We start from the raw sequence: 24,436 nt of genomic DNA on the forward strand, positions 1-24,436 counted from the left end.
AACAACCTCTCAGACGGTGCCCTGTGGATCACTCAAAAGGCAGGTTTCCATTGACCCAGGTTTATTAGACAAAAGCAATATTGCAACAACAACCATCATTACAACATTACAAAATCATTACAAAATCATTACAACATCTGTAATGGAAATGGCAGATAAAGGAGAAATGATCGACAACATTTTTAGCCGTTCGCCAGGAGTGGATTTTTCTTTTGTCAAACTTTCTATATTGTGACAAATGATGATGGAAACTGTGTTTTTCTAATAAATGATGATTGAGGAATAATTCTGAAGGTGATGTCACCACATAACTATAAAGCTCCAATCCACATTCATTATAAAAGCCTACTTCTTGCAATATCAATTTTTTCAACAACAGAAAGAATGTTTCATTGCTGGACCAGGATTGTCCTGACCTTAAAGAATGCCTGAATTGCTTCGCCTTGCTTTTCTGGTTGGCTGTCAAGTTTCACCATACAATTATTTCAGATTTATAGGAGCGCAAGTTTCATCATGGCACGGACCGTGGCGATATGTCGGCACATGAGAATGATTCAAATATGAAAAATATTAGTCAATTATTGCAGTCTATACATGCTGGCTTTCACAGGCTATACCTGAGATATGAAAAAGCTAGGTGGGAAGGCATACTGGCTATCGCCAATTTCTTAATGCTCAATTTGACTAAATGGGTAATTGAAACACTTCAACAACTACATTTTTATTCAACGCTGTTGTTTTTTGTGAGATTTTTTTTGGGGGGAGGGGTGTGACGCCACTATGTCCGACACAAGATAGTTAAATGGAAATGCACCCTAGCAGGCAAACGTCACTGGGGGGGGGGGGGGGGGCACTGTGAAACCAATGGGAAGCTTCTGCCACAGTCAGTCAATTGTGCATGGACTGGGTGTAAACTATTGAGGAAAGAGTCCATCTGTAGCTGTAGCTCTGTGATATTCAATAATAAATGGTTATATTCAATCAAAGTAAATAAGCCATTTAGTCCAGCATTAGAGCCCAGGAACAAACTCTCACTTTGTAGCTGTGATTGATGTGGAAACTTTCCAATGTCAAATAAAACAAAAGTGTACTGGTTGCGTACACATGTTTACAGTTATCGCAGGTGCAGCAAAATGCTTTTGTTTCTAGCTCCAACAGTGCAGTAATAATACCTTGCAATACAAAACAATAAGCACATAATCCAAACAGTAAAAAGCAAGAAATTAAGAATGAGCAATGTCAGACTCCGGAATATATTGTTTACAGTATCAGTCAAAAGTTTGGACACACCTACTCATTCAAGGGTTTTTCTTTATTTTTACTATTTTCTACATTGCAGAATAATAGTGAAGACATTAAAGCATGGAGCAGGAGGTGTGATGGTGTGGGGGTGCTTTGCTGGTGACACTGTCAGTGATTTATTTAGAATTTAAGGTACACTTAACCAGCATGGCTACCACAGCATTCTGCAGCGATACGCCATCGCAACATGTTCAGCTTCCAGGAATTGTGTACAGATCCTTGCGACATGGATCTGTGCATTATCATGCTGAAGCATGTGGTGATAGCGGCAGATGAATGGTACGACAATGGACCTCAGGATTTCGTCACGGTATCTCTGTGCATTCAAATTGCCATCAATAAAATTCAACTGTGTTCGTTGTCTGTAGTTTATGCCTGCCAAAAACCATTACCCCAGCGCCACCATGGGGCACTCTGTTCACAATGTTGACATCAGCAAACCGCTCGCTCACACAATGCCATACATGCTGTCTGCCATCTGTCCGGTACAGTTGAAACCTGGATGAATGAATAAAGGGCACACTTCTCCAACTCCCCTTTGGCCATCGAAGGTGAGCATTTGCCGACTGAAGTTAGTTACGACGCCGAACTGCAGTCAGGTCAAGACCCTGGTGAGGATGACAAGCACACAGAAGATCTTCCCTGAGACTGTTTCTGACAGTTTGTGAAATTCTTCGGTTGTGCAAACTCACAGTTTCATCAGCTGTCCTTGTGGCTGGTCTCAGACCATCACGCTGGTGAAGAAGCCGGATATGGAAATCCTGGGCTGGCATGGTTCACGTGGTCTGCATTTGTGAGGCCAGTTGGACGTACTGCCAAATTCTCTAAAACGATGTTGGAGGCGGATTATGGTAGAGAAATTAAGATTAAATTCTCTGGCAACAGCACGGGTGGACGTTCCTGCAGTCAGCATCCCAACTGCACGCTCCCTCAAAACTTGAGACATCAGTGTCCTTGTGTTGTGTGACAAAACTGCACATTTTAGAATGGTATTTTATTGTTGCCAGCACAAGGTACACCTTGTGGATGGATTATCTTGACAATGGAGAAGTGCTCACTAACTATTTTTGTACATTTGAGCGAAATCAGCTTTTTGTCCGTATGGAACATTTATTTTCTATTTCAGCACATAAAACAAGCATCCAACACTTTACATGTACGTTCATCTCTAGGAGACAGAACGCATCTCCTTCCTGATCGGTAAGACGGCTGCGTGGTTCCATGGTGTTTATACTTGCATACTATTGTTTGTACAGATGAACGTGGTACCTTCAGGCATTTGGAAATTGCTCCCAAGGATGAACCAGACTTGTGGAGGTCTACAATTTTGGCTGATTTCTTTTGATTTTCCCATGATGTCAAGCAAAGAGGCACTGAGTTTGAAGGTAGGCCTTGAATTTTCCCAGGTGTTTAAAGGCACAGTCAACTTAGTGTTTGTAAACTTCTGACCCACTGGAATTGTGATACAGTGAATTATAAGTGAAATAATCTGTCTGTAAACAATTGTTGGAAAAATGACTTGTGTCATGCACAAAGTAGATGTCCTAACCAACTTGCCAAAACTATAGTCTGTTAACAAGAAATTTGTGGAGTGGTTGAAAACCGAGTTTTAATGACTCCAACCTAAGTGTATGTATGACTTCTACTGTATCATGGTGTGTTTAGAGAGTATGGACAGAATATGAATAGAAAAGATGTGTACAGCAGTAGTTATATAGGATGAGTCATGACTAGATTACAGTATATACATATAAAGTGAGCAAAACAGTATGAAAGCATAATTAAAGTGACTATGTACGTAGGTCAGCAATCTCTAAGGTTCAGGGTAGAGTACCAGGTGGTAGCCGGCTAGTAACAGTGATTAGGTCCAGGGGAGGGTACTGGGCGGAAGCAGGCTAGAGGTGAAATTTTAACATTTTGATGGCCTGGAGATAGAAGCTGTTTATCAGTCTCTCGGGCTCAGCTTTGATGTAACAAACAATCTCAGCCTCACTGCCAGAACAATATAATTTGGACTACGTTTCGCCTCCTTGAAACATATACTTAAACGTAGACATGGTAGTTTGGTGGAAAGTGCCTTTCAGGAGAGCTGTGCTGCATTCAAAGGGCTGTGATGTTTTTTTTCAGGCAGAGATTAACACGGGGTGAATCATCTCTTTGTCCATCATGTTCTTCATATCAGACGGACCACCGGGAGAGGGGGGAGATGTTTCCCATAAGTTTCCCATGCCAATAAAGCCCCTTAAATTGAAATTGATTTGAGAGTGCGAGACAGAGATAGATAGAGAGAGGCTAAATAGAGACCACAGAGTGAGAAGAGCGAGAGACCAGAGCAAAAGAGAGAGATAGGGGGATGGAAATGAAAGAGAATTCACTCAACATCCTCACATTATTGAAGAGCAGGTTGTTAATACATAAGCAACGGTATTCTATTCCTTTACTGAAAACAACTCAGCTTAGATCTGTGGGCCAAACAGTGTTTTATTCAAAAGCCCATCACTAAAAAGTGCTCTTACTCAAGGCCGTTCAGGCTGGTGCTCAATAATTCATCAAACATAGAAATGTATCCTAATTGAAGTTCCTTTGAAATTGGGGCAAGATTTTTCTCAGCTGTTTTTCCGCCGATTTGGGGTAATGTGCTGCTCTATAGCTGAACATAACTGTTTCGCAGGCAGTTTCGCAGACCTAGAGAGTTTAATTTAAAGCTTCGTAAATGATCTTTAACACAACCATGCTAAATTAGCCTTTTATAATGTGTTAATAGAGGAAGCACAACCTACTGTTTATGGATGCTCTCCTTTTATATTCATATTTCTTATTCTGATATGGCACATTATTATCAACTTTATAGTATTACCTTGACACGTTATGAGTACAATAAAAAAACATGGAATTTCACTGTGGTCAAATCCCATTTGGTCACAATTGTCGATATACTTATGTCTGTTTATCATATTTCTCCATTTCTGTAGTAGAGTGTCTCCCACAGACGTATCATCTGTTTCATTTGTCATTTTCCAAAGAGGTGTATCAGTAGATGAGAAGCACTCTCTCTTTCACACACACACAGACAAACACACGCACACAAACACACAAATGCAAGTGCACACCAGCCTGGTTTCATAGACTAGACATAACACAGTAAACATATGTTAAGTTTGGTATGGTAAATAAAGGTGAAATAAAAAAATTCAAATTGTTACTTAAGACAGAAGGTTACTTCAGGAAAAAACAAAAGTAGGGTGGTTGTTCGGGGTTGGTGGGTGGATAATGTGATCGTCTAGCAACCCAAAGGTTGCGTGTTTGAATCTCATCACGGACAATTTGAGCATTTTAGCTAATTAGCAACTTTTCAACTACTTCTACTTAGTATGTTAGCTAATCCTTCCCCTAACCCTAAATAACTATTTAACCTAACTCCTAACCTTAACCTTAACCCTAACCTTCACCCTAACCTTAACTCATAACACTAACTCCTAGCCTAGCTAACGTTAGCCATTAGCCACTCAGCTAATGTTAGCGTTAGCCACCTAGCTACTGTAACGTCAGCCACAACAAATTGAAATTCAAAACATATTGTGCGAATTGCAAATAGTACATATCATATGTCATATGAACTGGATGATAGACATCAACAAATGAATAAAGACTATAAAAATGTAACATATCATACTAATTGGAGTGTATCGCATTTACATTTACTATGTTACGTCTACCCCTGAGTCCAGGTTGCGCACACACACACATACACGCACACACGAAGACACGCACCCACACTCATTAACCATAGCTGAAGAAGATACAGTTGAACTAGGAAGTTTACATATGCCTTAGCCAAATAAATTTAAACTCAGCTTTTCACAATTCCTGACATTTAATCCAAGTAAAAATTAAATGTCTTAGGTCAGTTAGGATCACCACTTTATTATAAGAATGTGAAATGTCAGAATAATAGTAGAGATAATGATTTATTTCAGCTTTTATTTCTTTCATCACATTCCAAGTGGGTCAGAAGTTTACATACACTCAATTCGTATTAGGTAGCATTGCCTTTAAATTGTTTAACTTGGGTCAAATGTTTTGGGTAGCCTTCCACAAGCTTCCCACAATAAGTTGGGTGAATTTTGGCCCATTCCTCCTGACAGAGCTGATGTAACTGAGTCAGGTTTGTAGGCCTTGCTCGCACACACTTTTTCAGTTCTGCTCACAAATGTTCTATACGATTGAGGTCAGGGCTTTGTGATGGCCACTCCAATACCTTTACTTTGTTGTCCTTAAGCCATTTTGTCACAACTTTGGATGTTTGCTTGTGGTCATTGTCCATTTGGAAGACCCATTTGTGACCAAGCTTTCACTTCCGGACTGATGTCTTGAGATGTTGCTTCAAGATATCCACATACTTTTCCTCCTCATGATGCCTTCTATTTCGTGAAGTGCACCAGTCCCTCCTGCAGCAAAGCACCCCTACAACATGATGCTGCCACCCCCATGCTTCACGGTTGGGATGGTGTTCTTCGGCTTGCAAGCCTCCCCCTTTTGCCTCCAAACATAACGATGGTCATTATGGCCAAACAGTTCTATTTTTGTTTCATCAGACCAGAGGACATTTCTCCAAAAAGTATGGTCCTTGTCCCCATGTGCAGTTGCAAACCGTAGTCTGTATCTTTATGGCGGTTTTGGAGTAGTGGCTTCTTCCTTGCTGAGCGGCTTTTCAGGTTATGTGGATATAGGACACGTTTTACTGTGGATATAGATACTTTTGTACCTGCTTCCTCCAGCATCTTCACAAGGTCCTTTGCTGTTGTTATGGGATTGATTTGCACTTTTCGCACCATAGTATGTTCATCTCTAGGATACAGAACCCGTCTCCTTCCTGAGTGGTATGACGGCTGCGTGGTCCCATAGTGTTTATACTTGCGTACTATTGTTTGTACAGATGAATGTGGTACCTTCAGGAGTTTGGAAATTGCTCACAGGGATGAAACAAACTTGTGGAGGTCTACAAATTTATTTCTGAGGTCTTGGCTGATTTCTTTTGATTTTCCCATGATGTCAAGCAGAGGCACTGACTTTGAGGATAGGCCTTGAAATATATCCACAGGTACATCTCCATTTGACTCAAACTTCTGACCCACTGGAATTGTGATACAGTGAATTATAAGTGAAATAATCTGTCTGCAAACAACTGTTGGAAAAATGACTTGTGTCATACACAAAGTAGATGTCCTAACCGACTTGCCAAAATTATAGTCTGTAAACAAGAAATTTGTTGAGTGGTTGAAAAACAAGTTTTAATGAATCCAACCTAAGTGTATGTAAACTTCCAACTTCAACTGTATATGAGCTGCCTGACACGATCTAAACGAGCATTACAGATTTCCAGTGTTGTAATGCGTGTATTTATTTTTGCTTTGGGCACACTCAATTGTACATTCCATCTAGCCTCAAGTTAATTTCAATCTTCTTTTCCCTGACTATCTCAGACATTCCAGGCTGAATGTCACTGCGTCCTAACCCAGTGCAACCAGACACGAGCGTTGAACAAATGCATAGAATAAATTGCAACACACGCTCTCTCCGCTCTGACTCGGAGAGCTGCAACGTGGCCGCTCGGATACTGGATCTGTTACAGTGTCAAATCCACAGAAGTCCTATCATTCTCTCTCTCCTCAGTGGAAAAAGAGGAATGTTTTGTTCAGCATGTTGCTGAACCGAATAGCACAGATTCATCTGGCGAGCAAACATGCAGTCCCCAGTTAAAATAATGGTACGTGGCTGGGTTTGTTGCTTGTTTGTTATATTCACACACTCTTGGGCTGTGGCCAACCCTTTCTCCGCCTCTCTCCCCCTCCTCACTCAGCCCAGACTCAGTCTGGCAGAGGGGAGATGGGTAGAGAGGGGGAGAACAGGGTCGGTGTGCGTCACATACAAGCTGCATTATTGAGCATACCGGCACAACATTGCCTGCCCGCCCAGCTGGATGAGCTTCTTCTGATTCAGGAGATGCAGATTGTTTACTTACTTACGTTTCTTTGACAAGACAGCACAGCCCATATCCTCCTACATGAGAGGCGGGCAGTGTTAACTTGTTGGCAGGAAGTAAACAAGCGTTCCGTGTTTGCTTGTTGTGGCCAATCATGAGTTTGGGCTTGGACTTGAAAGTGCCATGTGGAGAGGAGGGTGGAAAATAAGGCAGACACGTCTGTCAAAGGCACGAAGAGAAAGGAACCCTCAGGACTGAAGGCTGGGATGGAGACTGTCAGTCGAACACAGACAGAGACTGACACACACACACACACACACACACTCACACACACATACACACACAAACACTAACACACACACACTTCCGCACGCAGGCACACATGCACACACACGCACACACACACACATACACAGAGAGGAACCTGATTCACAGCTTCAGTTGATATGACCGAGAAAATCTGGTTAACAGTCGAATGAAAACGAGACTTGATATCAAAACAAATATGTTAAATAATATTATGGTAATTTCTCTGTTTTGTCTTAATAAGAAGGAAGACTGTATTCACTCTTATCTTAGTACACAGTCTTATCATCCAAGACATGGGGGAGCACTTACAACATAAAGGGTACATGAATATTCATTATGTATGATTTCATTATCCAATCATCATTATAGGCATAACCATGTGAACTGTGATTTAAAGGGTTTCCTGATTCGTTTTTTCAAAGCTAGTTTTGTGAATTCACACAACGAATTTGTCATTTTATTTTACATTGATGACATGATTAGCATATTCTATCATGTTGAACAAATAAGAGACAATAGGACCAGTGGGACCCAAGGGGGTGGCAGGGTAGCCTAGTGGTTAGAGCGTTGGACTAGTAACCGAAAGGTTGCAAGTTCGAATCCCGGAGCTGACAAGGTACAAATCTGTCGTTCTGCCCCTGAACAGGCAGTTAACCCACTGTTCCTAGGCCCTCATTGAAAATAAGAATTTGTTAAGAAATGGCTTTCTTCTTGCCACTCTTCCATAAAGGCCAGATTTGTGCAATATACGACTGATTGTTGTCCTATGGACAGAGTCAGTTTTATATCTTTATGTTTGAAGCCATTTCCCAAGATAAAAATAAATTAAATAAAAGGGAAAATATGAGCCGCATATAGATCCACACTGCCTTTCTAGGGTGTTTTTCTGAGCCACTGTGCTATTTCATATGCATTGCTTGCTCTTTGGGTTTTTTGACTGAGTATCTGTATAAGCACTTTGTGACAACTGCTGATGTAAAAAGGCTTTGTAAAATACGATTGATTGATTGATTGATTGATTGATTGATTGATTGATTGATTGATTGATTGATTGATTGATGACTCACTCATTCTGAGAGAATATTAATTTATTATGCATGTCATGTACCTTTCTTATTGTTCCATTTATAATGGACTTGAGGCTTTCATATTAGAGCCACAATGACCGTGTGACTTATGGTTTTCATGTGAAACATTGGTTCTCCGAGGGAACAAAGCTAGACGAGACAGAGCTCACTATGGAGAACATCTAATCTCCATAGTGAGCTGTGTGTCAAAGTGACCGGAGGAGAACTCTGGGGGTGGTGGACAGCAGAAACTCAGGGCCTCGTTTATCATGCATGGCGCCGAGCTCCACATACAATGCATGTCTGATTGAATGATGATTGAATGGTATTGTTGTCAGCCTATTTGCAACCTGCTCCTAATGTATTGAAGCCTAGAGCTGAGATGGTCCAGGTAGGGGCTCCCTATGGTAATTCCTCATTCATCTGTCCCTCTATTCAACAAAAAACATATATACGACCCTAAAATAAAAAATCCAACCCTTATCAGAATGTATTTTAAAAATTCAATTATAACATAGCCCTGCAAACGCAGAGTCAAAGGGCTTCCATTTTTTATGGTTATGTTTAATGTATCCATCAGTAATGTATTCTAGCTCAATTTCAGAGTACACTCAGAACTATATCTCTCTCTCCCTCTTCATTTCTCTCTCTTCATCCCTCGTTCCACTCTGCTTTGAGTCGCTGCATGAGTCACCAGCTGTAGGTGATGGCGCTCCTCTTCTCAACAGATGTCGTGGATCATATGATTGCTACCTCTCTTTGAAGTGTCTGGATGGACATGAAGGTGATTAGAGAAACATGGCCTCCTCCCCTGCCTCTACCCTAACTCCTTCTTTCAATTCAATTCAATTCAATGGGCTTTATTGGCATGGGAAATGTTTTCTTTGCCAAAGCAAGTGAAATTGATAAACAAAAGTGAAATAAACAATAGAAAGTGAACAGTAAATATTACACTCACACAAGTTCCAAAATAATAAAGATTATAATAAAAATTTCAAACGTCATTTTATGTCTATATACAGTGTTGTAGTGATGTGCTAATAGTTAGGAAAATAAATAAATATAGGTTGTATTTATAATGGCATTTTCTTGTGGCAACAGGTCACAAATCTTGCTGCTATGATGGCATACTATGGTATTTCACCCAATAGATATGGGAGTTTATCAAAATTGGATTTGTTTTCTAATTCGTTGTGGGTCTGTGTAATCTGAGGGAAATACAGTGCCTTGCGAAAGTATTCGGCCCCCTTGAACTTTGCGACCTTTTGCCACATTTCAGGCTTCAAACATAAAGATATAAAACTGTATTTTTTTGTGAAGAATCAACAACAAGTGGGACACAATCATGAAGTGGAACGACATTTATTGGATATTTCAAACTTTTTTAACAAATCAAAAACTGAAAAATTGGGCATGCAAAATTATTCAGCCCCTTTACTTTCAGTGCAGCAAACTCTCTCCAGAAGTTCAGTGAGGATCTCTGAATGATCCAATGTTGACCTAAATGACTAATGATGATAAATACAATCCACCTGTGTGTAATCAAGTCTCCGTATAAATGCACCTGCACTGTGATAGTCTCAGAGGTCCGTTAAAAGCACAGAGAGCATCATGAAGAACAAGGAACACACCAGGCAGGTCCGAGATACTGTTGTGAAGAAGTTTAAAGCCGGATTTGGATACAAAAAGATTTCCCAAGCTTTAAACATCCCAAGGAGCACTGTGCAAGCGATAATATTGAAATGGAAGGAGTATCAGACCACTGCAAATCTACCAAGACCTGGCCGTCCCTCTAAACTTTCAGCTCATACAAGGAGAAGACTGATCAGAGATGCAGCCAAGAGGCCCATGATCACTCTGGATGAACTGCAGAGATCTACAGCTGAGGTGGGAGACTCTGTCCATAGGACAACAATCAGTCGTATATTGCACAAATCTGGCCTTTATGGAAGAGTGGCAAGAAGAAAGCCATTTCTTAAAGATATCCATAAAAAGTGTCGTTTAAAGTTTGCCACAAGCCACCTGGGAGACACACCAAACATGTGGAAGAAGGTGCTCTGGTCAGATGAAACCAAAATTGAACTTTTTGCAACAATGCAAAACGTTATGTTTGGCGTAAAAGCAACACAGCTCATCACCCTGAACACATCATCCCCACTGTCAAACATGGTGGTGGCAGCATCATGGTTTGGGCCTGCTTTTCTTCAGCAGGGACAGGGAAGATGGTTAAAATTGATGGGAAGATGTATGGAGCCGAATACAGGACCATTCTGGAAGAAAACCTGATGGAGTCTGCAAAAGACCTGAGACTGGGACGGAGATTTGTCTTCCAACAAGACAATGATCCAAAACATAAAGCAACATCTACAATGGAATGGTTCAAAAATAAACATACCCAGGTGTTAGAATGGCCAAGTCAAAGTCCAGACCTGAATCCAATCGAGAATCTGTGGAAAGAACTGAAAACTGCTGTTCACAAATGCTCTCCATCCAACCTCACTGAGCTCGAGCTGTTTTGCAAGGAGGAATGGGAAAAAATTTCAGTCTCTCGATGTGCAAAACTGATAGAGACATACCCCAAGCGACTTACAGCTGTAATCGCAGCAAAAGTTGGCGCTACAAAGTATTAACTTAAGGGGGCTGAATAATTTTGCACGCCCCATTTTTCAGTTTTTGATTCGTTAAAAAAGTTTGAAATATCCAATAAATGTCGTTCCACTTCATGATTGTGTCCCACTTGTTGTTGATTCTTCACAAAAAAATACAGTTTTATATATTTATGTTTGAAGCCTGAAATGTGGCAAAAGGTCGCAAAGTTCAAGGGGGCCGAATACTTTCGTAAGGCACTGTATGTGTCTCCAATACGGCCATACATTTGGCAGGAGGTTAGGAAGTGTAGCTCAGTTTCCACCTCATTTTGTGGGCAGTGTGCACATAGCCTGTCTTCTCGAGAGCCAGGTCTGCCTACCGTGGCCTTTCTCATTAGCAAGGCTATGCTCACTGAGTCTGTACATAGTCAAAGCTTTCCTTATTTTTGGGTCAGTCACAGTGTTCAGGTATTCTGCCACTGTGTACTCTCTGTTTAGGCCAAATAACATTAGTTTGCTCAGTATTTTTGTTAATTCTTTCCCATGTGTCAGGTAATTATCTTTTTGTTTTCTCCCAATTTGGTTGGGTCTAATTGTGTTGCTGTCCTGGGGCTCGATGGGGTCTGTGTTTGTGAACAGAGCCCCAGGACCAGCTTGCTTAACGGACTCTTCTCCAGGTTCATCTCTCTGTAGGTGAAGGCTTTGTTATGGAAGGTTTGTGAATCGCTTCATTTTAGGTGGTTGTAGAATTTAACGTTGTACACTGAGGATATTTTTGTGGAGTCTGAATTTGGTGTTTGTCCCATTTTGTGAATTATTGGTTGGTGAGCGGACCCCAGACCTCACAACCATAAAGGACAATGGGGTCTATAAATTATTCAAGTATTTTTTAGCAAGATCCTACTTGGTATGTCAAATTTTATGTTTGTTTTGATGGCATTGAAAGCCCTTCTTGCCTTCTCTCAGATCGTTCACAGCTTTCTGGAAGTTACCTGTGGCGCCGATGTTTAGGCCGAGGTATGTTTTGTTTGTGTGCTCTAGGGCAACAGTGTCTAGGTGGAATTTGTATTTGTGGTCCTGGCAACTGGACCTTTTTTGGAACACCCATTATTTTTGTCTTACTGAGATTTTCGGTCAGGGCCCAGGTCTGACAGGATCTGTGCAGAAGATCTAGACGCTGCTGAAGGCCCTCCTCTCCCTAGCTCTATTTCTCTCTCCCTCTATTTCTCTCTTCCTCTCTCTCTCTATTTTCTTTCTCTCTCCTCTCTCTTTTCTGCCCTGATTCACAGTGAGTCTGTGCTATAGGTAGAGAGAGAGCGAGAGAGAGAACGAGAGAGAGAGAGAGACTCTCTCAACACACTGAAGTAGCAGGTTGCCTGCCCTCTGAGAAACTCACTAGCTGAACTTGAACACACTCTGTTAAAAGGTTTCATTTGGTTGCATCACTGCAGTCATATTCCTACACTCTACTGCTTCCACTCAGATCGTAAGTTGTATTTTCCCCTCTGTACATAAATGCCTTTATACATTTATATTTTGCTCTTGTATTCATAATACAATACCTACATTTCTTATGTTACCCTGACACACATCTTAACAAATTGGTGAAATACATGAATTGTTTTATTTAACATTTATTTAATCAGGCAAGTCAGTTAAGAACAATTTCTTAACTGCCTGTTCAGGGGCAGAACGACAGAAACTGTCATACCTTGTCAGCTCAGGGGTTTGAACTGCCAACCTTCCGGTTACTAGTCCAACGCTCTAACCACTAGGCTACCCTAACAGTACAGACATTTACATTTGCTTTTCTGTACTTTCCGAGATGGACGCAGGACTGATAGCCGCAAGCAACATACAATGTATAGTCAACTGTGAAAGGGAAGGAGATAGGGCAAAGAATGGGAGAGATAAAGAGGAAAGGAGTAAGAGCAAAAGAAAGAGATAGAGCCCAAAAGATAAGGAGAAAGCAAAGGAGAGAGAGAGAGAGAGAGAGAGAGAGAGTCGCTCACAAACACAAACAGACACCACAGAGTCCCAGGACAGCAACACAATTAGACCCAACCAAATCATGAGAAAACAAAAAGCTTATTACTTGACACATTGGAAAAAATTTACAAAAATACTGAGCAAACAAGAATTCTATTTGGCCCTAAACAGAGAGTACACAGTGGCAGAATACCTGACCACTTTGACTGACCCAAAATTAAGGAAAGCTTTGACTATGTGTACAGACTCAGTGAGCATAGTCTTGCTATTGAGAAAGGCCGCCGTAGGCAGACCTGGCTCTCAAGAGAAGACAGGCTATGTGCACACTGCCCACAAAATGAGGTGGAAACTGAGCTGCACTTCCTAACCTCCTGCCAAATGTATGACCATAGAGTCACATATTTCCCTCAGATTACACAGACCTACAAAGAATTCATAAACAATCCCATTTTGATAAACTCCCGTATCTATTGGGTGAAATACCACAGTGTGCCATCACAGCAGCAAGATTTGTGACCTGTTGCCACAAGAAAATGACAACAAGTGAAGAACAAACACTAGAGTAAAGTAGGCCAGAAGGCTATACTGGAAAACCTAAACTCTATCAAAATAAAAAGATGGCAGAGCCACAAAAGTTCTTCTGTGCTTCAGGTTGTTTATTTACAAAGTGATTCCGGAACAAAAACAACAGTACTGAACTCAAACATATACCTTATGGTACAGCTTAAAAACAATACTGCCCCATTCACAGCTCAATCCAAAATGGCCTCTCCATGAACTGAAAGAGAGGCTCCTTTTGTAGGGCTAGCCCCTCCCATTGGAACAATTAATCTTAATCAAATCAAATCAATTTTATTTATATAGCCCTTCGTACATCAGCTGATATCTCAAAGTGCTGTACAGAAACCCAGCCTAAAAACCCAAACAGCAAGCAATGCAGGTGTAGAAGCACGGTGGCTAGGAAAAACTCCCTAGAAAGGCCAAAACCTAGGAAGAAACCTAGAGAGGAACCAGGCTATGTGGGGTGGCCAGTCCTCTTCTGGCTGTGCCGGGTGGAGATTATAACAGAACATGGCCAAGATGTTCAAATGTTCATAAATTACCAGCATGGTCGAATAATAATAAGGCAGAACAGTTGAAACTGGAGCAGCAGCACGGCCAGGTGGACTGGGGACAGGTAGTCAGGTAGTCCTGGGGCATGGTCCTAGGGCTCAGGTCCTCTGAGAGAGAGAAAGAAAGAGAGAAGGAGAGAATTAGAGAACGCACACTTAGATTCACACAGGACACCGAATAGGACAGGAGAAGTACTCCAGATATAACAAACTGACCCTAGCCCCCCGACACATAAACTACTGCAGCATAAATACTGGAGGCTGAGACAGGAGGGGTCAGGAGACACTGTGGCCCCATCCGATGACACCCCCGGACAGGGCCAAACAGGAAGGATATAACCCCACCCACTTTGCCAAAGCACAGCCCCCACACCACTAGAGGGATATCTTCAACCACCAACTTACCATCCTGAGACAAGGCTGAGTATAGCCCACAAAGATCTCCGCCATGGCACAACCCAAGGGGGGGCGCCAACCCAGACAGGATGACCACATCAGTGAATCAACCCACTCAGGTGACGCACCCCTTCCAGGGACGGCATGAGAGAGCCCCAGCAAGCCAGTGACTCAGCCCCTGTAATAGGGTTAGAGGCAGAGAATCCCAGTGGAAAGAGGGGAACCGGCCAGGCAGAGACAGCAAGGGTGGTTCGTTGCTCCAGAGCCTTTCCGTTCACCTTCCCACTCCTGGGCCAGACTACACTCAATCGTATGTCCCACTGAAGAGATGAGTCTTCAGTAAAGACTTAAAGGTTGAGACCGAGTTTGCATCTCTGACATGGGTAGGCAGACCGTTCCATAAAAATGGAGCTCTATAGGTGAAAGCCCTGCCTCCAGCTGTTTGCTTAGAAATTCTAGGGACAATTAGGAGGCCTGCGTCTTGTGACCATAGCGTACGTGTAGGTATGTACGGCAGGACCAAATCAGAGAGATAGGTAGGTTAGCAGTAAAACCTTGAAATCAGCCCTTGCTTTGACAGTGTAGAGAGGCTAGCACTGGAGTAATATGATCAAATTTTTTGGTTCTAGTCAGGATTCTAGCAGCCGTATTTAGCACTAACTGAAGTTTATTTAGTGCATTATCCGGGTAGCCGGAAAGTAGAGCATTGCAGTAGTCTAACCTAGAAGTGACAAAAGCATGGATTAATTTTTCTGCATCATTTTTGGTGATTAATTAATTAATTAATTAAGCAATTACCTAGTCAAACCTACAACAGAAATCTGATAAAACACTGACTAAAAATTACTATAATTCTGCAATCAAAAATAACTCAAACTCGCAATTCACTAAATCAACCATTTTGCAACAGATAACAATTCATATTAAGACCCAGAAGAACATGGTAGCATTTGGGGCTAAACCTACATTTTCCATTAACTAAACATACTAAAGGATATACATTGCAACACGTTTTTGAAACAATATCACCACATAACAGTTACAAAATTACATCACTACTGACAGTGTCTTTTAATATGCCCATTTACATTAATGAGCCATTTGGGACAGGCACTACAAAGTCAGCCCAATTCCCTTTGCTCGGGTCCTTATCCAGCATACCCGGAAGCTACAGAGATAGAGAGGAATAGAACAAACAAACAAAAAAATGCTCATCCACAACATAGATAAGTACATATTGCTTATATTAACTATGAACATTGACAGAAGTGTGACATTTATTTTTAAAATTGTATTTTACTAGGCAAGTCAGTTAAGAACAATTTCTTATTTTCAATGACTGCCTAGGAACAGTGGGTAACTGCCTGTTCAGGGGCAGTATGACAGATTTGTACCTTGTTAGCTCGGGGATTTGAACCTGCAACCTTCCGGTTACTAGTCCAACACTCTAACCACTAGGCTACCCTGCCGCCCCAAAGCATGTACTAAGACAGAAGTTAACTTGTGTGTCGACCCACATTGTTATCTTATCTGATAATGGAGCAGGGAGGAGTGATGAATGTGTGCGTGCTTTAAAGTACCAAATGCTGCCCGCGGCCAGTGACGGACTTCTACGTCACAAACACCATTGTAAATACAACCATATTTTTGTTTATTTATTTTCCCTTTTGTACTTGAACTGTTTTCAGATAATATGACATTTGAAAAGTCTTTATTCTTTTCAAACTTTTGTAAGTGTAATTGTTACTGTTAATTTTAATTATTTATTTCACTTTTGTTTATTATCTAGTTCACTTGCTTTGGCAATGTTAACATGTGTTTCCCATGCCAATAAAGCCTTTAAATTGAATTGAATTGAGTGAGAGTGTAGAGAGAGAAGGGGAAGAGAGGCTTGATATCAGGAGCTAGGCCATGCCTCCCTAGCAGTTGACACGGGGAGGAGAAGAATAGACAGAGGCGTTTGAAGTCAAACAGGCATTTCTTCAGCGGCCTCGGATATCTAATGACAGAAATGGGGTAAGGGAGCGAACTAGGGGCAAATGAGATACGGGGGAGGTGAGGGAGAGGTTGAGGCAGAGAGGGAGGGAGAGGTTGAGGCAGAGAGGGAGGGAGAGGTTGAGACAAGGTGATAAATATTAAAAGGTGGAAAGTAAAATTGGGAATGAGCAGAGAGGCATCGGGAACAAATAGTGTTGAAAAATATGAGATATGGTGAAAGGAAAGGAATGTGTTTTGGTTGAGTGCACTGAAGGGATTTGTAGAGGAGGAGAGGAGAAATCTGTGGTGCTGAGAGGGGATATCCATGTTCAAAGTGCATTTACTCTTTTTCCCCATTTTGATTCAATTTCAAATCTGACATAAAGTATTTTTATTACCATGCCTTGTATAAATGCATTATATTTGGTACCACAGAGAATTTGTTAACCTATGCAAATACAAAATAACACATTGCCTGATTGCCAAGCGTGCAGACAGTAACTTCCGTCTCAGATGTTGCTATGCCATGCTGTAGTAAATGGGCACAGTCAAACATACTATAGCTTTGAGATAACACATTCATCTATGTTTTGGAGTGGCAGGCCAGTAATACGCTGGTCCTGAATATCTCTAAAACAAAGAGCATTGTATTCGGTACAAATCATTCCCTAAATTCTAGACCTCAGCTGAATCTGGTAATGAACGGTGTGGCTGTTGAACAAGTTGAGGAGACTAAATTACTTGTCGTTAACTTAGATTATAAACTGTCATGGTCAAAACATATAGACTCAATGGTTTTAAAGAAGGGGAGCGGTCTGTCCGTAATACAGAGATGCTCTGCTTTTTTGACACCACATTCCAAAGAGCAAGTCCAGCAGGCTCTAGTTTAGTCTTATCTTGATTATTGTCCAGTCCTGTGGTCGAGTGCTGCAAGGAAAGACCTAGTTAAGCTGCAGCTGGCCCAGAAAAGAGCGCCACTGGTCTTCACTGTAATCAGAGGGCTAATATAAATACTATACATGCCAGTCTCTCTTGGCTAAGAGTTGAGGAGAGACTGACTGCATCACTACTTCTTTTTAAAAGAAACATTAATGTGTTGAAAATCCCAAATTGTTTGCGTAGTCAACTTACACACAGCTCTGACACACACTTACCCCACCAGACATGCCGCCAGGCGTCTTTTCACAGTCCCCAAATAATATAGATCAAATTCAATAAATTGTACAGTATTATACAGAGCCATTATTGCATGGAACTCCGTTTCACCTCATATTGCTCAAATGAACAGCAAACCTAGTTTTAAAAAACAGATAAAGCAACACCTCACGGCACAACGCCTCTCCCCTATTTGGCCTAGATAGTCTGTGTGTGTGTATTGGTATTGATATGTAGGCGCAGCAGTCTAAGGCACTGCATCTCAGTGTTAGGCGTCACTACAGACCCTGGTTCGATTCCAGGCTGTATCACAACCGGCTGTGATTGGGAGTCCCATAAGGCTACCCACAATTGGCCCAGCGTCGTCCAGGTTAGTGTCTGGCCGGGGTAGGCCATCATTGTGAATAAGAATTCATTCTAAACTGACTTGCCTAGTTAAATAAGGGTTAAATAAAATAATTAAATATGTGTGCCTTTAAAAATATATATATGTAGTTCTGTCCTTGAGCTGTTCTTGTCTATTCATGTCTATTGTTTGGACCCCAGGAAGAGTAGCTTCTGCTTTTGCAACAGTAAATTGGGATCCTAATAAAAGACCTAAATACCCATTGCAATCCACATAATCGCAATGTTTAAAATGCATATCCGGTAGGATAGCTTTCCACTGATCTGATCTGTCACTAGCTTCATTATCCACCTGATCTAATCACACACACACTCACTCACACACCCACAAGCACACACAGATGTGCACACACACACAGTCGCTAATCTATTGTCATCAACACTACAATACATTTTTTATTGCATTGCGACAGTCAATAAAACCAATTATGCTTCTCTTTTGAGTGCAATTTCCCAGGCTATTGCATCTGGATGTGTGGTAGTTTGGAGTCTGGCTGGTTTCATTCCTGTTCCTAACTGAATGCTTACCGAGAGACTGGTTGAGGGACATAGACACAGTGTGTCTATTCCAAATGGAATCCTTTTCCCTCTATATTGCAGTATGGGCCATGGTAAAAAAGTAGTGCACAACGTAGGAAATGGGCTGCTATTCACTAGCTGTTTATACCACTTGAATGAAGAAGGAAAATAAGTGTCAACTCCGTAAAAGATCAACTTCGTCAGATTGTTGTCAAATGTCTACTCCGTCAGAGGGGATTTTCAAATGAATGATTTTCCATGTTTTACCAATGTTTGTATTGAACTTTTATTTTAAGAGGCAAAAATATGTCTGTTTTGAGAATCTGTATTCAACTCTATCAATAGCTTGTCAACTCCCCCATCGACTGAGTGAATGTTTTTGTCAATATTCTGGAAAAAAGATTTGAATCCCTGTTCTTCAACATGTGATTAAACAACTGAAGTATTTGCTGTGCTAGACATAAGGGATACTGTTTGCTTTATAATGTTGTTTCATGTTCTAAATGTAGAAAAACATGCCAAAATGCTAACTAAAATGAACCCTGGAGCATGTAATAGAGCTACAAAACAAAAACAAGTTTGGAGATTTGTGTTACATATTTAAATCATCTAATTTTAAAGTAAAAAAATCAAGGCATTTAAACACTTACTTGACTATAATTGTAAAAATAAAATGCCTTTTTTTGGTGTTTGACGGAGTTGACATAAATTCAGTTAGTTGCATTTTATGAAAGCATATTTATTTTATTAGGAGACTGTTCATTTATATGGATTGATAGCTGATACTTTGGTCTATCAAAAAATACACTACCAGTCAAAAATTTGGACACACCTACTCATTCAAGGGTTTTTCTTTATTTTTAATATTTTCTACATTGTAGAATAATAGTGAAGACAAAACTATGAAATAACACATATGTAATCATGTAGTCACCAAAAAAGTGTTAAACAAATCAAAATATATTTTATATTTCAGATTCTTGAAAGTAGCCACCCTTTGCGTTAATGACAGCTTTGCACAAGCTTGGTATTCTCTTAACCAGCTTCATGTGGTAGTCACCTGGAATACATTTCAATTAACAGGTATGCCTTGTTAAAAGTGAATTTGTAGAATTTCTTTCCTTCTTAATGTGTTTGAGCTCAGCTGATGCTCAGCTGATGTCAGCTGATGTCTTCACTATTATTCTACAATGTTAAAAATAGTAAAGAAAAAACCCTTGAATGAGTAGGTGTGTCCAAACGTTTGACTGGTACTGTATATTTAAAATGTTCATATTAAGACTAATATTTTGGGGACATTGTACCGTCTTTCAAGAGTCCCTGATCTCTAAAACAGTGCTACGCCAGTGATGCTATTTGGGTCAAAGACAGTGTCAGTGAAAGCCTCCTCTGTTCTGTTTAGAGGACATGACAGGAGGACATGTTGAGAGAAACCAGACCCTTGAAGGGAAGGTCATTTTCCTCTGGTGACAGTTCAAAAGATGATTTTCATGGTTGGCAGTTCCCCTTGTGTGTAGTAAGGTCCATACTTATCAGGGAAACACAGACAGCTTAGACAGCACAGACAGCACTGACAGCTCATACAGCACAGACAGCAGCACGTATACGTTACTAATGCAATGCTTGACGGACATGCTCATGTATCATCTTTTGAAATATGATTCATTTTAGCCACAATTCTTATTTGAAAAATATTTTTGATATGAGTGTAATGCCTGTAAAACTACATAAAAAATGGACTCTGGTCACCCATTGTACAGTAAATGTTATTCTCAGCATGTATTGAACCCTTTCACTGGGATTAAAGCACATGACTGGCTATGTGAAACCAAAAAAATGCTTATTGAATTGAAAAGCAGAGCTGATTTGATTAGGGAGCACATGAATGCTGCAAGTGTTGTTTATCAGGATTTATGTATGAAGCTAACGAAGCAACAGCGTCAGTTTTAGACTTACGTGACAAGTTGACCCAAAAAATACATTTTCTCCGGGGGAGCTAAAGAACTAGGTTGCATCCCACATTGTACCCTATCCCCTACGTAGTGCACTCCATTCTCAGTGTTAAAGAGAAATAGAATGATTTTAATAAAAAATACATTTTTCTATTCCTAGTTAGGGATGCCTTCAAAAGGGTAACAACTAGTAATGTTGTTCACCCAAATGTCACATCTCTAATTCTATTCCATCTCTATACTGTTCTTGGAAAGTATTCATTTTGACTACCTTGACTTGACTTATTCAACATTTTGTTGTGTTTCAGGCTGAATTCAAAATGGATTAAAAATGTATTTTTCTCACCCATCTAAACCCAATACCCCATAATGACAAAGTGAAAACATGTTTTAAGAAATGTTTTCAAATGTATTGAAAATTAAATACAGAAATATCTCATTTACATAAGTATTCTTGTAAAGTGGCTGTTCCACTGGATGTCATAAGGTGAAAGCACCAATTTGTAAGTCGCTCTGGATAAGAGCGTCTGCTAAATGACTTAAATGTAAATGTAAATGTATTCACACCCCTGAGTCAATACTTTGCAGAAACACCTTTGGCAGCAATTACAGCTGTGAGTCTTTCTGGGTAAGTATCTAAAAGCTTTCCACACCTGGATTGTGGAACATTTGCCTATTGTTCTTTAAAAAATTATTCAAGCTCTGTCAAATTGGTTGTTGATCATTGCTAGACAACCATATTCAGGTCTTACCATAGATTTTCAATCAGATTTAAGTCAAACTGTCTTCTTGGTAAGCAACTCCAGTGTAGATTTGGCCTTGTGTTTTAGGTTATCGTCCTGCTGAAAGGTGAATTCATCTCCCAGTGTCTGGTGGAATGCAGACTGAACCTTGTTTTCCTCTAGGATTTTGCCTGTGTTGAGCACCATTCCATTTATTTTGTATCCTGAAATACTCCCCAGTCCTTAATGATTACAAGCATACCCATAACATTATGCAGCCACCACTATGCTTGAAAATATGGAGAGTGGTAATCAGTAATGTGTTGTATTGGATTTTCCCCAAACATAACATTTTATATTCAGGAAAAAAGATAATTGCTTTGACACATTTTTTACAGTATTACCTGCCTTGTTGCAAACAGGATGCATATTTTGGAATATTTTTTATTCTGTACAGGCTTCCTTCTGTTCACTCTGTCACATAGATTAGTATTGTGGAGTAACTACAAAGTTATTGATCCATCCTCAGTTTTCTCCAATCACAGTCATTAGCAGTTTTCTCCAATCACAGTCATTAAACTGTTTTAAAGTCTCTGAGTGGTTTCCTTCCTCTCTGGCAACTGAGTTAGGTAAGACACCTGTATTTTTGTTGTGACTGGGTTTATTGATCTAAAGTGTAATTAATAACTTCACCATGCTCGAATGGATATTCAGTGTCTGCTTTTTTATTTTTACCCATCTTTGCGATACATTGGAAAACCTCCCTGGTCTTTGTGGTTGAGTCTGTGTTTGAAATTCACTGCTCAACTTAGAAACCTTATTGATAATTGTATGTGCGGGGTACAGAGATGAGGTAGCCATTAAAAATAATGCTAAACACTATTTTTGCACACAGAGTCCATGCAACTTCTTATGTCACTTTTTAAGCAAACATTTACTCCTGAACTAGGTTTGCCATAACTAAGGGGTTGAATAATTTTTGACTCATCTGTTAATTTTGAATGAAATTGTTAAAAAAAATAAGAAATAAATAATTCCACTTTGACATTCAGGCTGTAACACACCATGAAATGTGGAAAAAGTTGAGGGGTTTCTGAAGGCAGTGTACATCTGTTAATCAAAACAGTATCACTGATGAAAAAAACTGCTTGGTTCCTCTCCCTCTCTTGCTCTCTCAAGTAAATTCAATTCAAGGGGCTTTATTGGCATGGGAAACATATGTTAACATTGCCAAAGCAAGTGAAGTAAATGATAAACAAAAGTGAAATAAACAAAAATGAACAGTAAACATTACACTCACAAGTTCCTCACTCTTTAATGCAAACACACAGGAGATGAAGGGAGCAGCAGAAGAAAGGGGGAGGAGAGGAAAGCTGTGTGAGGCAACAGAAAAGAGACTTTGTTTTCTCTTTCTCCTTAAGGGCGCGGTGGCACCTCAGGGCTCCCTCTTCCTTTTTCCTCCCTCTGACACTCTTTTCCTTGCTCTTTCACTCTCCCTGCTCCTCTCCTATTTCCCCCTCCTCTCTACTTGTTTAAGTGAGCCCCCCTGTGCCACGATGGAGAGGACAGACCTCTCTGGTTAGCTTACAGTTAGTCAGGGCCGCTTCTCTCTCTCCAGGCGCACTGCACTGATGAATTTACAAGGCACACACAGACAGTGGGCAGGGCAGACATACACAGAGAATGTATGAGTGGGGTGAGCAGACGACTGTGAAGTTAATTAGAACATCCTGTGCCTACTTCTCTATCTCTCATCCACCTTCTCCCCCTCTCTGCCCCTCTCTCCCTGTCGGAGAAGCTTTGATGTGGTGTAGTGCCTGGAAACTTAATGAAACATTTATAATAGCCTTTCCATTATTTCTCTCTTCTCTGTCCCTCTATTTTGTTCCCTCTCTACCTGGTCCTGCCTCCAAGACAAGACTGTTTTACACAACATTGGGCAAAGCAGGGTTGAATGCTGTAGACACCACTTGTAATACTTACTCTCTGAGACTCTCTCTTTCTCCTCCCTGCTCCCCTGGCAGTGTCTTTCTTCCAGTCAGGGAAAAGAGTGTTTGATCATTTTCTCTTTGACTCTCTCTCTCTTTCTCTCTTCCTGTCTCTCCCTCTCTCTCACTCTCTTTCCACTCTCTCTTTACTTTTTCTTGACCCTCTCTCTTTCTCTTTATCTCATATGGTCTCTCTCTCCTCACCTCTCTTCTCTCACTTACAATCTTCATTACTTACAATCAAGTTCAAAGATGTCATTTTTGACTGAAGTAGGACCTGACAATTCCTCTGACGTGATACACGCTACATTGAATAACTGACAGAATGACTCATGCGAAGCCCATTAATGATATCACAGTTTGGAATGGGGAATGTTAAATCCAATCTATCAGGGCATGTTGCACTCATCTCGCCTTCAATAAATTTAGTTAGGTATTGCAGATGACTGTGTGTGGAATCATCAAACAAGTCACAGTACCCTGCAGATACACAGTATATTTGCACATCTTATTGCTAAATAGATTTTTCTAACTGGAGCTAGCTCATTAAGCCGACCACGTCTTGGCTGTCTTCGCTTCTGTAACTGTCATCTCTCGTTCCCCTCAGCATCTTAAGCGTCTCTCCATTCCTCTGCTGCTGTGAGTCTTCATCAACTAAATTTTCCCTTGTCTATCTCTCTCGCTCTCCCTCTCTCTCCCTTGCTCTATTCACTCTCTGTCTCTCAAATCAATTCAATTCAAGGGCTTTATTGGCATGAGAAACATATGTTAACATTGCCAAAACAAGTGAAGGAGATAACGTCACTTTTGTTTATTAACAATAAAAACGAACAGTAAATATTACACTCAGAGTTCCAAAAGAATAAAGACATTTCAAATGTCATATTTATATATATGTCTAAATACAATGTGGAAATAGGTCAAGTTCATCTGTATCTCTCGCTGTGTTCCCCAGTCCCTCTTTATTTGGAT

Source organism: Oncorhynchus nerka, linkage group LG13, assembly GCF_034236695.1.
Source record: "Oncorhynchus nerka isolate Pitt River linkage group LG13, Oner_Uvic_2.0, whole genome shotgun sequence".
Lineage (NCBI taxonomy): Eukaryota > Metazoa > Chordata > Actinopteri > Salmoniformes > Salmonidae > Oncorhynchus > Oncorhynchus nerka.